Source organism: Marmota monax, unplaced genomic scaffold, assembly GCF_021218885.2.
Source record: "Marmota monax isolate L192 unplaced genomic scaffold, Marmota_monax_Labrador192_F-V1.1 WCK01_AAM20220418_F8-fsc00037, whole genome shotgun sequence".
Taxonomy (NCBI): Eukaryota; Metazoa; Chordata; class Mammalia; order Rodentia; family Sciuridae; genus Marmota; species Marmota monax.
This window is the reverse complement of record NW_026693245.1, coordinates 1,319,611-1,336,038: the sequence shown is the minus strand read 5'-3', so window position 1 is coordinate 1,336,038 and position 16,428 is coordinate 1,319,611. Positions and strand designations below refer to the sequence as shown.

Genomic DNA, 16,428 nt, shown 5'->3' with positions numbered 1-16,428 from the left:
GAGGCTCTATCTTCACCTTCCTCTCCAGCTCCTTCCCTTGTCCTTGATGATCTAGATATTCCCTAGTCTTTGCTTTTCTTGTAATGCAGGAAGTTGCCCTGCTTTATGCTTCTGTCCTGTTTCACCCACAGCTTTTGTCTCCTTGTAGCATCCTCTCTGACCTCTGGGAATATGGAGAACCCCCTACTGATACTGCAAGTTTCAGGTCAATAAGTCCTTGTCTTGTGTAGTGGCCCCTGACATTCCCAAATAGCATTGACTATTCCCAATGTACCAGCTACACATTCTATTAGAACTTGTGCAGGCAAAGCTGCTGCAGAGCAGAGGATTCTTAAGGTTGTGGACTGAATAAATTTTGGGTCTTTGTTCACCAAATGATGCCCAATCAGCCAATCACACATCACAGCTCTGCTTTTGAACCATTTTTTTCCTTTCTTTGTCCTTAAAGATCATGGGAATAGGAAAGGAGGCATAAAACAATTAAAAATGTAAGACGTGGAACACGTGTGTTGGAATGCCATGCTAACTCAAGAGGCATGGAGTACAGGTGTGTGCTGAGTCAGGGTGCTTATGTGTGCAATGCAGGAGCTTAAAGAAAGGCTCTATTGTGCTTTGATAGTCCATACTTAAGTGGCCAACTGTGCAAAAGGTATGGCAAGAAGGGGCTGGCTTGGAGCAGTAAGATCATTAAATAACATCAGAGCAGGAAGAGGTGGGAGAGGTGGACCATTTAAATAAAAATAAACAAATGAAAAGTAGTCACTGCAAATCAAGAGGAGGCTCTACCATATCTTCATGGGGTTGATGGCAGGTGTTGGCAAATGGGGGTCTCTCAAGTCAGCCTCCTCCCAGGGCTTGAGTTCCCTATTGTGTGGAGTCTGAATGGAGCCTGGGTAGGGTGGGGGTCTTCCCATGCTTGCTCCCTCCCCTACTGGATTGAGAGCTTCTTTAGACCAGGAGCTGAGACTTGATGGTCACCAGCATGGTGCATGGTACCACACCCATCGTGAGCTCTCCATACCCTTCCTAGCCAGCAGGTGAAAAGAAAAGGGAGGTTTATGAACTTTGACCAGAACAGGATAACAACGGTAGTCAAAACAAATGCTTTTAAACCAGGTTCCTGATGCTTTTCTAAGTGCTTCGTATGTACTGACTAATTTTATCCTCATATGGAAATATCCTAGTAATTACCATCTTGTTGATGGTAGGGACGTCAAGTAACCTGCCCAAGGTCACACAGCCTCCAGTAAGGAAGCAGGACATGACTGCACACAGCAGCCTGGCTCCAGAGCCTGTTCTTTATACTCTTCTGCCACCCACCTGTTGTCTGAAGAGACGTTGAGGATTTTAATGAGTACACTTGGTGTCATGGATCTACACAAGCTCAGTGGGTTTTGCTTACTTATTTTCTTTTTTGAGAAAGTCTATCCCTGTTTGTTCACGGAGACTGTCCTCTCTGACTCACATTGCAATCTCTTTTCCCTTGTTCCTGGTGGGTGAGTCAGGAAGGAGAGACACCGAATGTTTGTTCCAGTGGGACCTTTCACTGCATGTCCCCTGAGCTACTCATCTCTCCTTTATGGTCGATTCCTACTCTAGGTAGATATCAGGGAGGTTTTTCTCCACTTGTCTTTTTGCTTTGGTATTGGTTTTGGGGAGAGGAGGCTAGGAGTCACCAGACCTATCTTTGGGAACACTTGGGAGCATGAGTTTCCCCTCCTTGCTGCCTGCAGAGCAGCTGATGCAACTCTTTTTCTCCAGCTAGGCTTTCCCTATGTTCTTCGTTACCTTTTGTGAATTAGGCATTTTTGTAGTTTGGTTCCATGTTGTCATCTTACCGCAAAGAGGAATACTTATATTTCTTCCAGAAACTTTCATAATTTTCCTTTATACCTACCTGAATCTCTCTAACCTGTGGTGAGAATTGAAAGGCAGACTTAATAATTTAAGGTCTATGAGTCTGAAGTTTCTTGGCTAAAATAAAAAAAAAATTCACACTTGTCTTGCATTTTATGAGGCTTCATCATTTTCTTTGGATCCCAACAGGCTTTTAGACACATACATGCTAACATTTTTGTAGTATATACTAATAAATAAGAGCTTTGATATTTTTACTTTAGCTCTGAGGGAGAAAACAGGCATTGTGTTTAAAAGGTATGGAATCAACAACCAAGGCCGGATTCTAATTCATTTTTTGATTTAGATCTTTAAAAACATTTAGTTTAAAATAATTCATCCCCCCCGACCCCACCCCAGGGTCTAGTCTTTTCTAATTATGTTGTTGGTTGGCCTGAGCATGTGTGAGTGCTGGTCTTCACTCTTCCTCTTCATGAAGGCAGGAAGGATTCTTAGATTTCCTCAAAATAGGACAGCATTCCCTTATAATAAGGTAGCCCACACTTACATGTTAAGGATAAAAAGGTCCGTGGATTTCTGCCCTTAATTCTCTCTAAATTATATTTGGTTTGGTTTTAAAAATGTCCTCAAAATGATGCATGGTGATAAAACTTCAGTTCCAAAATTGGGATTTGGTATATTCCTAGCGATGGCAACTGAACCTCCTTATAAGATTTTATGAAGAGTTGAGTGAAGGTGCTTTCCTGGGATTAAGCAAAGTTCTGTTTGGAAGAAAAACTGTTAACTATGGATTAAGGGTGGCTGGGTTTCTGATATGAGGGATTTCAGTTGCTTGAGTCATTTACACATAGGCCACAAGCACTGATTTTTAGTTTGGACAACACAAACTCTGTATTAGTTTCTGCAACAAACTGCCACAGGTTAGGCAGCTTAAACAGTACAAATTTATTTTCTGGCAGTTCTAGAAGCTGGTAGTCCAAGATCAAGGGGTTGGCAGGGTTGGCTTGTCCTGAGACCTCTCTTGGATTTATAGATGTTGTCTCCTCATCCCTGGGTCCTCACATGGTCTTCTTTTGTGCACACATGTCTCTGTCCTGGTATTCTATTCTTATAAGAACACTAGTCATATTGGGCTAGGGCCCACTCTAAAACTTCATTTTATCTTAATTACTTCTTTCAAGGTCCCATCTCCAAATAGAGTTGTCATCTGAGATAATAGTGCAGGAATACAATCCAGCCCAGAACAGTCCCTGTAGATATTTGGTTTTTTAGTCCAGGTAGGTACTAGGGACCTGAACTTTTTCAGGTCATCCTGGCTATGTTAGTTTTCTGTGGCTGTAACAAAATGCTGAGGTAACCAACTCATAAGGAGAAAAGGTCTATTTTAGCTGACTGTTTGTCCATAATTGGCTGGCCCTGTTGCTTCGGGCAAGGCAGAACATTATGACAGGAATACATGACAAATCAAAATTCCTCCCATCAAGAGCCTGGGAGCAGGAGGAAGGAAGGAATCAGGGTCATCTCACAGTCCTCTTTGGGGACATGTCTCCAGTGACCTGGACTTCCCACAAGGCCCCACCTCTTAAAAGTAGCACCTCTCAACAGCACCACCCTGGGGACAAGCCTTGAATCACTGGCCTTTAGGACATTTAAGAGCCAAAGTATAGCAATGGCCCTATTAGTTTTTTTATTTTTTGAGAATTTTTTTTTAATATTTATTTTGTTTTTTAGTTATCGGCCGACACAACATCTTTGTTTTGTATGTGGTGCTGAGGATTGAACCCGGGCCGCACGCATGTCAGGCGAGCGAGCTACTGCTTGAGCCACATCCCCAGCCCAACAATAGCCCTATTCAAAGTGGCTCATTAGTACATTGAAGAACAATGATGTTGGCATACTACTTGATACCACCAAAGAATAAGGAGTATTTTAATCCCAGAAAAGTTATAAGATATATAAAACAATTCATTATGATTACCTAATAAATATAAGAACCAAGAGTACTTTTAGATAATAATAGCTCAGTCTACCAATTGCAGATTAGCCTACCAGTCATGATTAAATGACATCTCAGGACTTATTAAGTAATTAGCATTGGTATTAATATGTTTTCTTTTTTTTCATTTTTTAATTTGTTTTAATTAGTTACACAGTACAATGATCTTGACATATCATACATTTGAATCAGATGTTTTCTTCATCCATTGTGGGGCAAGCGCTTTGCTTGTCTTAGAGAAGATACCTTGAGAGGTCCTTGAGACGTTACTCTTCTTGTCCTTGAGAGGTTCCTAGCTTAGGATGACAACTAGTTTGAGATCCAGACACAGCAGGGCCTCATGTGGGAGTAAACCAGATGTCAGTGGCCGCCCACCCACCTTCCGAGTCCAGATCAGATCTGCTTCAATGCCCTGTCCTGCAGGCACATGTCTCGTGATCTTGCCCACATTTCGATACATCCTGTCATCCTCCCAGCCACCTCTGATTTCAGCTTCTGGCTTCTTCTCAGTTTTTGTCCCCTCTCTGTCTTGCAGCTCTTCCTTTATTGTTCCCTTGGAGTTATTCCAAGCTTGAGACACAGCCCTTGATTCTTTGCTCCCTCTGTTAAAGTACATCGTAGGTGAAGCAGCTGTGCCTGGGAGATCTTTGCTGGTGATTTGATGGCAAGGAAGGATACCCTAAGTCCTGGACCTGCCTGTCTTCACAGCATTACTTGGGCATTTCCATCAAGTCTGGTTTCAATTCCCTACAATCTGAGAACTCTCCGACATCTACTTCTCTTCTTTCCTACTCTTCCTCTTTTCTCTGTTCTTCCCTTCCTCCCTCACTCCATCCTTCTGATTCCTTCATGAATTAAGCAATGCTGTTAAACACACACACACACACATACACACACCGTAGATTACCTCCAAATTACACCTTCAGGCCTTCCTCTCTACCCTTTTTTAAAAAAAATCTTTATTTATTTATTTATTTTTATTGTTAGATGTTCAAAACATTACATAGTTCTTGACATATCATATTTCATACATTTGATTCAAGTGGGTTATGAACTCCCATTTTTACCCCGTATACAGATTGCAGAATCACATCGGTTACACATCCACGTTTTTACATATTGCCATACTAGTGTATGTTGTATTCTGTTGCCTTTCCTATCCCCTTCCTATTCCCCCCTCCCCTCCCCTCCCCTCCCATCTTCTCTCTCTACCCCATCTACTGTAATTCATTTCTCTCCCTTATATTATTTTTCCCCTTCCCCTCACTTCCTCTTGTATGTACTTTTGTATAACCCTGAGGGTCTCCTTCCATTTCCATGCAATTTCCCTTCTCGCTCCCTTTCCCTCCCACCTCTCATCCCTGTTTAATGTTAATCTTCTTCTCATGCTCTTCCTCCCTGCTCTGTTCTTAGTTGCTCTCCTTATATCAAAGAAGACATTTGGCATTTGTTTTTTAGGGATCGGCTAGCTTCACTTAGCATAATCTGCTCTAATGCCATCCATTTCCCTGCAAATGCCATGATTTTGTCATTTTTTAGTGCAGAGTGATACTCCATTGTGTATAAATGCCACATTTTTTTTATCCATTCATCTATTGAAGGGCATAGTTCTAGTTCCAAAATGAGGTGCTGGAGCTAACTGAGGGTAATGAGTTTACTTAACTTTAAATCCATGCAAAGGGATTAAGTATTAGCAACTGTGCAGGAGAGATTTACATACATTCTGTGAAAATTTAGGTGAAGAAATGACTAGGGACACCTGCAAGTGTTTGGACCTTGTCACAGGAGGTGACTCTTTACCTCATAGGATAAAGAGGAGAGAATGAACCCTCCTCCCCACTCTTCACTGAAGGAGTAGCACAGGTGGTGGAGTAAAGACTCCTTTGGCTTGTAGGCGAGGAAGGGAGAGAGGGGGACCTTTTCCTCACACAGCATAAGGCTCATGGTTGACACCTTTATTACAAAAGTCAGATGAATGAGAGAAAGCACAACAAATTCATTTAATAAAGTTTATGAGGCATGAGGACCTTCAGAAGTAAAGACCCAGAGACCCTGGGGAAATTGTATCCTGTGCTAAGGGTGATGAAAGTAGACAGGAGTGGAGAAAAGTGAGAGCTCACAGTGGGGTTGTTCTAATGGGAATAAACCCGGGTAGGGGAGGCCCTGCAAGGCCTGCTTGTTTACAATCCTTTTCGTGCCTCTGCAGATGGGGAAGGACACCTGCTGCAAGCACACTTTTGGGGTGGTGGTGAAATGAGTGACCTTTCTCCATTTTATGGCTTACTTTGGGGGAGAATTCTAGCTTCAATGAACAGCTTAGGTGCTGCAAAGGGAAAAAGAGAGAGGAGGACAAGAAAAGGACAGAGGGAGAGTCTTGCTGGAAATGTCCTCTAAAAGGGATATTTCTTAATTCTCTTGAAAAATGGTAGTTCAGACTTTTGGGCAACTAAGCCTCAAGAGTCTCATCTGGAAAACAGTTTGGCATCTAACAGCCCATAATTGCTACCAATGAACTTACTTTTTCTAAAAAGTTTAAATTTTCCTTTCCACATGTAATTTGTTTTTCTGTGCTTGGCTTATTTCCTTCAGTTCCATAAACTTTGCCACAAAGGACATAATTTTATTCTTTTTTGTGGTTGGGTAGTATTCCTTTGTGTATGTATCCCACATTTTCTTTGTCTGTTCATCCATTGATGGACTCCTTGGCTGATCTCATATCTTGGCCATTGTGAATAGTTCTGCAGCAAACACTGGAGTGCAAGTATCTCTTTGATATAATGATTTCATTTCTTTGGATATAATATACCCAGAAGTGGGATTTCTGGGGCACCAAAATACAGTTAGAAGAGAAATGAGTTCTGGTGTTATCCCACTATAGCCTAGTGGGGTAACTATAGTCTACAACAGTCTATGAAATATTTCAAAATAACTACAAGAGTTCAAATGTCCTCAAAGCATAGAAATTAAAATTCGAGAAAGTAGAAATGCTAAATTACTCCAATTTGATCCTTACACCTTGTATATGTGTATTGAATTATGTTATACCCCATAAACATGCACAAATATTATGTCAATTTTTAAAAAGCTTATAAAAGAATTGCCATTCACAGGCAGCACTTTTTCTATTAACCCCTTCTCTACCAGAAGTCCGGGAGCACTGGAGCAGAGGGCTGGAGTCTAGGGCAGTGAAGATGAGAGTGAGGATGAGGGATGGATCTCTTTATCTGAGTGAATAACTGTTTATTTTTATAGTCATCTCTGAGGCTGTTAATGGGCAAAAAGGAAATCTGTAAGGACTCTGAGTTTATTTTACAGTAAAACCTAAAGAACATAATTGTAGGACTTTAGACAAGGCCTTAATTATGATCTGATATTATTTCAGAAACTTCACTATGTGGCTCTTTTGAAGTGATCTCCCAAGTTGCAGGAGGGCCTATCTCCCAGAATGCATGCAAGAAAATATTAAGAGAAAATTGGACACAGATGAATTCTTTAATCTGCAAAGTTACTACTAGTAATAAATGCTAAGCTTTACTGATATTTAATATGTACCTTGAGAGTAAGTGGTACATGTGCATAATTTCTAAATAAATGTCATATCAAAAATAACTCCTCAGAAATATTTTATTAATAGGGACACATGATCCAAAAAGTTTGGACTCAGTATATAATAAGACGAGAAGCAAGCAGGCCAGATGGAGGCAGATGGGCTTTGGCATTAAGGGAGATGTCGGGGTGGAGAAGGGGGGATACTGGACCATTGGGATAAAGAGGAAGAGGAAGATGGGAATGAAATTTGGGAGCTAGGTTCTATAGGATTTGATGATTGATGCATTGTGAGTGAACATTTGATAAAACCCTTACCCCTCTTTGAAAAACGAATTACCTTCTTAGTACTTCCTCAGACCTTCCATCATCCTATTATGGCAAAGCACCCTAGTTATTTACTGGCCTTTTCCCCTCTCAGCCATTTGGAGCTGTATCCCCAGTAATTCAGTGGTTGATAAATAAATGTTGCAATGTGAATATTATACTAAATGTTTTAAGAGCTCACAAGTAGCTAATTTTCTTGAATAAGACAGTGTTCTTAGAATTTTGCTTCGTGAGAGTAATACTAATGCATTATGATATGCTCTGGAATTAGGGTTCTTAAGACAAGTTTTAGGATTCTGTATTACAGCTTGGAAATTATTGGGTTCAGTCATTTGTTGATAACTGTTATTTGAAATTTACATGGTAATTAAGGACACTATTGAGCACTCATATTTTACCCATTGCAAGTATTAGACTTAAAATTCACCATAAAAACTATTTTCCCCTTACAAAAATATGGGTCAAAATTAGCCATAAAAGTTATTTTCAAAGCATTTCCTTTCGGACACTTAAGGAATGCTGACTATTCAACCATCAGTAGTTGCATGAAGAGGATTTTGGTCCCATGATCTGGCTGAAGCTTTGCACAAACAGCTGCTTATCTCATGAATGGAATTTCCTGTTAATATTCTTGCAGGCTAATTGTTCATCAAAAGTATAACAAATGTCAACAAGTATCACAAATGTGTTGCGTCTCAGTATTTAAGAGACAGCAGAAATAGTTCAGATGTTTAACTTGCTTGTGCTTAAAAAGCAAAGCTTCAGCTCTTGTCACAGACTACTCTTAATAGGATTAATGCTACTCAGAGAGACCATTTGGTTCCAATGCCCTCTTTCCTTTTAATTTATGACAACATGTGGCTTAAGATAGGTTAAAGGAAGAGACAAAATCGTCACTTCAAACACTGATGTTTGCAGTACCTTTGGATGGATTTCTATATATTTCATCCCAACTACCTATGGAAATAAATTTTCTTAGAATTAAAAATGCTTTAAGCAGACTCCTAAATTCTTTGGCAGCAACCACAAAGACCTGTACCTTTTAAAGTCAGATGTGGGTCTCTTGGGTAGAGGTCCCAGCAGTAGGATGTAACATCACCAGGACATCAGGATTTGCATCAGAGGTGGAAATTTAGTGTCAATAGAAACTTCCTGGAACACAGACAACAGATTATTTTCAAAAAGCATTTCCAGTGGTTTTTCCTCCCAGTAAAATTAGCATGTTTGCACTAAGGTGTAAACTCCCAGAGCTGTTTCAGGAAGGTGTGCACAAAAAAAATTTTTAGCAAAACATTCTGTTCTCTGTAGCATTATTCGCACCCTATTTTCTTTTCCTGAGGCCTGACAAATTCAGGTGCTGAAGCACTGGAAACCAGCTGCAAGTCTGTTTCATTCCATTCTAGTTGGGGTCAATCTTTGTTCCTCTGATGCAAGTAGAGGCTCCTTATTGTTGGCATGTCCTCCTGAAGACAGGGGTAATACAGGCAGAGCATCCCTAATCCCAAAACCCCAAATCTGAAATGCTCTGAAATCTAAAGCTTTTTGAATGCTGCAAAGGGAAAATTCCACACCTGACCTCCTGTGATGGGTCATGGTAAAAATGCAGACACACTAAAACTATTGCATAAGATTACTTTCATGCCATGTATGCAGAGTGTAAATGAAATACAAATGACTTTTGTGTTTGGGTCCTATCACCAAGATGTCATTATGTGCAAGTATTCTAAAATCTGAAATACTTCTGATCCTCAGCATTTTGCATAAATGTTATTCAACCTGCACCCTTCCAGGTACTGGAGGCCACTTCTTGAGTTACAGGAGGGAGTTTCAATTGTTCCCACATCTGTAATCTTACCTGTTCTGTAGATTTTTAGGCACAAACTCTCTCTCCTCGCATACTTGTTTTGGTATCCAGGATGATTAGCTTCTTTATACCACTGCCACCTTTTTCTCACCCCTGGACAAAGGTTAATGTTATCCACTGGTTACTGGTCTGTGGTCTGTGCTAATGCAGTGTTTTTATAGTTCTGCGCAGCTCAGTACCCTGAAGTACTAATGAAATCATGAATTAAATAAACATTCAGTGAACATCCTTTCCCATATACTCTGCTGTAAGTGGGGTGCACAGGGATGAGTGAGAGATTTTTCCAACCCCTCATAAATTTGCATTAGGAAGATGACATAAGGAAGGTGTTGGCAAACTATGTCCAAGGGACACATCTCAGGACACCACCTGTCTTTATAGGCCCTGCTATCTAGTAATATGTAAGATTATAAAATAGTATGCAACAGAGATGCATGTTACCTATAAGTCTGAAATATTTACTATCTGGCCCTTTAGAGCAAAAGGTTGCTCACCCTTGACACAAGGACTGTAATGCAAAGGAAAATATTTCAAGATCCTTATCAGGAATAAGATTAAAAGGCCATTGGGATCCAGAGCAGGGAAATACCACTCTTGATACATGGGATCAAAGAAAGGCCTGGGTGGATGGAGGAAGTAAGCTATAAAGAAAAGGTGGTATTTCAATGGAAGGAAATGGAACAGAAGTCCCCCCCCCCCTGCCCAGGGTGAGGGAAAAGGGAAAAAGAGGAAAGAATCCCTTATGGCTTCTCACTCCTTAACTGCACTAGGTAAATCCCTGGAAAACTTTGAGAATAGATTCTGCCAAACCCTAAAATTGAAAATAAATGGAAACAAATGCCTAACTGTATCAGGTTGGAAATATAACCACACAGAATAAGAAGTATATTAAGTAACTTTTGAACTCAGTGCTCATGGGAAATAAATAGTACAAGGACAAAAAGAACTGCAAAGAAATCTTGAACTTTCCTTAGTCATTTCTGAATGATGGTAAGGCTGGCATTGTAATTAAGACATTAATTTACTTGTGTTGGGATAAAGCAAATTACTATATATGTTAATTTTTTACCAAGAATCAAGATTTCTGATATAAGGAGAAATTGATGCAAATAAAAATCAAAGATGGTAAGAAGATTAAGCTTTAATCAGAAATATTGGCATGTCACAATTTCAATGCTTGTATATACCCTAGTGTTTTATTTAAATGTGTATGTGTGTGTGTGTGTATATGTGTGTGTATTTATACTTAAAGGATCTAGAAGTGTTGACACTACAGTAGCCATGAGACACCTGCTGCTCTCAGACTTGGTTTCCAAGAACCATCAAAAGGAACAGGTTTCTTGGAGAAATGGCTGATTCTTGGCTTGGTTCAGGGAAAGTTCAAGGTGAGGATGGGAGTCTTACTGTGCCAGACAGTGAAAAGTGTCCACGATTAATGAAGTCATATCAAAAGTTCACAGAATTAGATTGACAGCCTTCCCAGTTGGCAAATTTGGGACAATTTGAGCATTAAAAAGAATGATAACTGTTACTGATTGAAAAATATGAAATAAAAACTCTAAATCCAGGGGCTGGGGTTATGGCTCAGGAGTAGAGCGCTCTCCTCGCATGTGCAAGGCCCTGGGTTCTATCCTCAGCACCACATAAAAATGAATAAATAAAATAAAATATCAAAACAACAATAACAACAACAAAACCTCTAAGTCCATAGTTATAAAAAAGAAAGGGAGAATAAGAGAAAAAAAAAGAAGGAGGAAGTCACTTGCTGCTCTTGGAGGTAACACTCATAAAACTCTTGTTCTAAAAATTAGTAATGAGGTGGAAATAATTAGCATTCACTCTGACTTTATAAACAGAACTATAGTTCATCTCAATTTGTTGGGGACATGCTCTTCTTCATGAGAGAATGCCAGCTAAGAAACAAAAAGGATGAAAGAATTTTAAAAGCATCTCTATAAACTCATACATTGCAGGTAGGAATATAGATGGTACAGACACTGTGGAAAAGAACTTGACAGTTTTTTTTTTAAAGTTAAACATTCATTTACTAAATGACTTAGCAATACTATTTCTAAGTATTTGTCCAAGTGAAATAAAAACTTATGTTCACACAAAGACCTGGATGAGAATGTTTGTATGGTTTTATCTATAATTACCCTAAACTGCAAACAACCCAAATGTCACTTAGTGGATAAGCAAACTAATACACCCGTACAATAGAACAGTATTCAGCAATTCAAAGGAAAGGATTATTGACACAGTAACAACCGGGATGGATCTCAAATGTACTTTGCTGATGAAAGAAGCCAAACTCAAATGACAATACAATATTTGATTTTTGATATGTGCCATTCTATAAAAGGCAGATCTAAAGGGAAAGAAAGACATCAGTGGCTATCAGGGGCTGGGGTCAGGGAGGGCTTGACTATAATGGGATGCAGGGAATTTGGGAAGGGTATGGAACTATTCTATCTCCTAGTGGTTGTGGTGGTTATACAAATGTATATATTTCTCAAGATTTGAACAATTGTACAGAATAAAAGGATGAATTTTTACTGTGAATATTGCCTTAGTAGAAAAGTAAAAAAAAAAATGAACATTTTGCAATGATTCTTTCACTGTCATTAGTGGATGCTAAAAATAATAGTTTAAATTTTGTTGAGGAAACAGGGTATTAATGGGCCAGAATTTTACCTCATAGGTTCCTTGTTAATTGCAAATAGAAAAATATATTTAAATGGAGAGGTGGGATGTTTGCCTCTCTAATCAAGGGATCAAACTCACTCATCATGGTACCTGATAGTATGTGTCACCTGATGTGAAGTATCCATTTTCTGTGAGTTGTGTCTTCCAGATGTTTATTCTGAGTCTATTTTTTTTATACTTTAATTTATAGGAAACTCCTAGGAAACGATGTCCAAGTTAAATGACACCATGAAGAGACAATCAGGCCAATATATATTGTCAACTATTCTATCCATCCTCCTGCTTTAAAAAGTTGGTGTAATGAAAAAAATAAATAAAAGGAGAACAATAAACTCAAGAGCCTTAAGGAACAAATACAATGTATACAATTTGATTGAATCTCAGTTTTAAAAAATCTGCTAAAAAGAAGATTTAGGGGACAGTGGAGATGTGCATATGGACTGGACAACAAGAAATTATTGTGTTTATTTTATTACATATGATAATGGTATTGTGGTTATATAGAAAAACATACTTATTTTTGGATAGTTCCATCCTAAAGGACTTATGGATCCAATGTCATAGCTGCATATTATTTTCAAATAGTTCATCTCTCTCTCTCTCTCTCTCTCTTTATATATACATACATGCATATATATGTATATAGTTATATATATATGTATATATTTATATCTGAGATCCATCATATATATGAGATACATAAATGATATATGATATATATGATGGATCTCAGATTTTTACACATTATTCATTGATCTCTCTTTTTTTTCCATACTGAGGATTGAACTCAACCACTGAGCCATGTCCCCAGCCCAATTTTGTATTTTATTTAGAGACAGGGTCTCACTGAGTTGCTTAGCACCTCGTTTTTTGTTGAGTCTGGTTTTGAACTCAAAATGCTCCTACTTCAGCCTCCGGAGCCACTAGAATTACAGGCATGCACCACTGCACCCAGCTTCATTCAATTCTTCTTGATGTTTAAAGTTTTTAATAACAAAAAGTATGGGGAAATATTAATACCAGGTCCTACCCTAGGACTAAATAAGTTAGGATGTGTTGGGGACAAGATCTAAACTCTACCATTTTTAAAAAGTTCCCCTGATACTTTTTAAAAAATAAGCAACCATTTTATTGGGCTCTTGGATTCTGTTGGTCAGGAATTCAGACAGGGCAAAGAGAGGACAATTTGTCTCTCTTCCGCCATGTCTGGGGCTCAGTTGGGGTTCCTTGGTGCCTGGGGACTGGGGTCATCTGGATGCATCTTCATACATGTCTAGCAGTTGAGCCTGGATGTTGGCTGGAACCTTAGCTGGGCAGTTAGCCAGAACATTTCCACTTAGCCTCTCCATGTGGTTGCTCTGCATGGTCTCCAGGTGATTGTAATGTGAAGGCAGCTTTTCCCCAAATATGAATAATCAAAAGCAAGCATTTATTAAAGTTTAGATTCCTGTTCTTTTTCCTGGTCATGGGGTGGCATCTATTAATACTACAGTTAAAAATCACCCAAGTGATTCTAATGAAAATGTAAGTTTGGAAAACATTGACCTAGGGCATCAGCCCTATTGTATTTAAGATTCCTTATGTGTCCAGGTACTCTATATCAGACACCTCAGAGGAGGGGATATGTTGCATTCTATTGCCCTATTTCTAGAACTTTGTCAGATTATTCCTTTGACTCTAGATTATCTTATTGCCTATAGCTTTGTTTTGCCTTTGTTTATGGATATGGTTTTTCTAAGGCTATGTAGTTTTTACTGATTTAATTAAAACATTTGTATCATTCCTCAAGTCATGACTATTTAGACACAGAAATGAGATGAGTTTAAGATAGAGTAGGAGAGAGAAAATGAAGCTAAATGATATCAGTTCTTGAATGCTAGCTAGGGAGTTTGATCTAAAGACAATTAGCAATGGTAATCCAGAGAGGGTTAGTCATAAATTCAGAAGGATCAGGGATGAACACTGTGAAAATGTATCAGGAGCAGTGAGAGTCTGAAAGCAGGGAGAACAGGTTAGAGCCTAGAAGAAAAGTTATGGGGCATTTACCTAGATGGCGGCAATCTCACTCTTAAGAAGATGATGGGTGTGGGATACATTGTTTTCCAATCCCTTAACAGAGCATCATCACATTCTTTGCATTATGTTGATTTATAAAATTGAATGCATAAACATTTTTGAAGAAAGATGACACTAATTTATAAACTACATTCTGAATTTGTCATGGTCGAGTCAACATACGTGTAAGGTGATCATGAGAACATACTCTCCTGCTTGTCTCAGTCCCTTCTTGGCCAAGGAGACTGAAGCTAAGATAAGCTTTGCATCTGTGGGCCTTTGCCTCAGCAGCATGATTCTCCAGCCAACTGAGCCTACTATCATAATCTAAAGCAAGGAAGGTCTTCTACACCCAAATTAGAACCAGAGAAATAGATTGTCTTCTGAAGATGGTCCCATGGTATCTGCTCAACGGTTACTCAGGTGTGCTGGTGTCTTGTTTTGTGAAGATATGCCTAAGTTTAACAAAGATATAACTTCTGCTAGTTATTAATGAATAAAGAGTAACTTCTAGATGAATTTAGGGTAAGCCATCCTCATAGCCTATAGGTGAATAGGGCCCAATGTCTATTTATGTAAACCTTGTTTTACTGGGACATAGCCATACTTATTCTCACATATTTTTAACCTTTGAAGGCAGAGTGGAATAGATGGCCTACAAAGTTTAAACATTCAGTATCTTGTCCTTCCCTGGAAAAGTTTACTGACTCCCAACTTTCTCATCAACCAGTGGCATGGTCTGCTGCACGTTCATGGGGTTGGAAGAGGAAGGACAAAGAGACAAATGAAGACTTTTCTATCCATTTTTCTTGAAGTCAAGCTGGGAGAACCAAATACAAATTGCACCTCCCATTTCCTTTTTTTGTGTGTGTGTGTATGGGTTTGTATGGGTGTGTGTGTGTGTGTGTGACGGATGGAACCCAGGTGCTTTTGCATGCTTGGCAAAAGAGTGTTCTACCATTGACATACACCTTCATCCCTTTTTTATTTTATTTTGAGACAGTGTCTTGCTAAATTGTTCAAGCTGGCCTTGAACTTGTCATCCTCCTACTTCAGCTTCTCTAGTAACAGGAATTATAGGCATGTACCATGTACCATTGTGCATTTTCTTTGAACTTTTTTTTTTTTAAAGGAATTGTTACTAGATTTAGATTTGGCAGGACTACAGTCAGAGCTCATCTGTGAATTGTGGTGCAGTCGTCAAATTCATGGGCTCTGGAGCCAGACCTCTCATGTTCGTATCCCAGTGACTCCCAATATAAACCTGGGCAACTATGTGACTACTCTCTGCTTCAACCTCAGCAATAGTAACAGAACCCAAAGTCAAGGTTAAGGGGAAGATTAAATAAATTAACGCACTAAGACAGTAGCTGGCCTACAGTCGACATTCTGTACACATTAGCTCTCAGTAGTACTGATGTGCTAGAAGGTTGTCCACAGCCAATATTCTTTGTGAAACCACCAGTACTCTTGCTCTGATGACATCTGCTTTAATTGAAAGAGAAGAATCTATTGCCTGAGTCAGGACTCTCTGAAATGGCCTTCCAAGTTTCCCTGAATGAGTGGAATGACCATCACTCTGGAAATGTGCTAGAAATACAAATTTTCAGGGGCTGGAGTACAGTTTAGTGGTAGAATGCTCACCTAGCATATACGAGGTACTGGGTTTGGTCCCCAGCACCACAAGCAATAAATCTCAGGTGCTATCTAAGACTATTGAGTCAGACTCTGAAGATGGGTACTAGCCAATGGTGTGCTGGTAAAAGTTGAACACTATCTCTTCTGGGAGCAAATGCCTTACAGTGCTGACCCTTGTGGTTAAATTCCATCACTAAGACTGACCTCAAGCTACTGACATGGTGATGTTGAATGTGGAGCTGGGAAGAGATGTCCTCGGGCAGCTCTCCTAAGCTGATAGAAGGAGCCTGCTCCGGTACATACTGACCCAGTAATCTCTGTTTCACAATGTTCGTGGATAATTCTAATACACAATCAAATTTGAGAACCATTGTTCTGACTGATCACCAAAGAGCTTATTCTTCTAGAGTTCTGGTGAGAAAGTGTGGCCCAGAGCCTC

General features: G+C 39.3%; 1 long non-coding RNA gene across 2 annotated transcripts in view; it reads right to left on the bottom strand.

Moving 5' to 3' along the window:
* Nucleotides 1-16,428, bottom strand: part of LOC131424625 (uncharacterized) — an 82,861-nt gene that overhangs the window by 33,187 nt on the left and 33,246 nt on the right. For both annotated transcript variants that reach the window (XR_009227967.1, XR_009227968.1), the window contains exon 2: nucleotides 8,766-8,878. This is a non-coding gene — a long non-coding RNA (uncharacterized LOC131424625). The remainder of the gene's footprint in view (nucleotides 1-8,765; nucleotides 8,879-16,428) is intronic.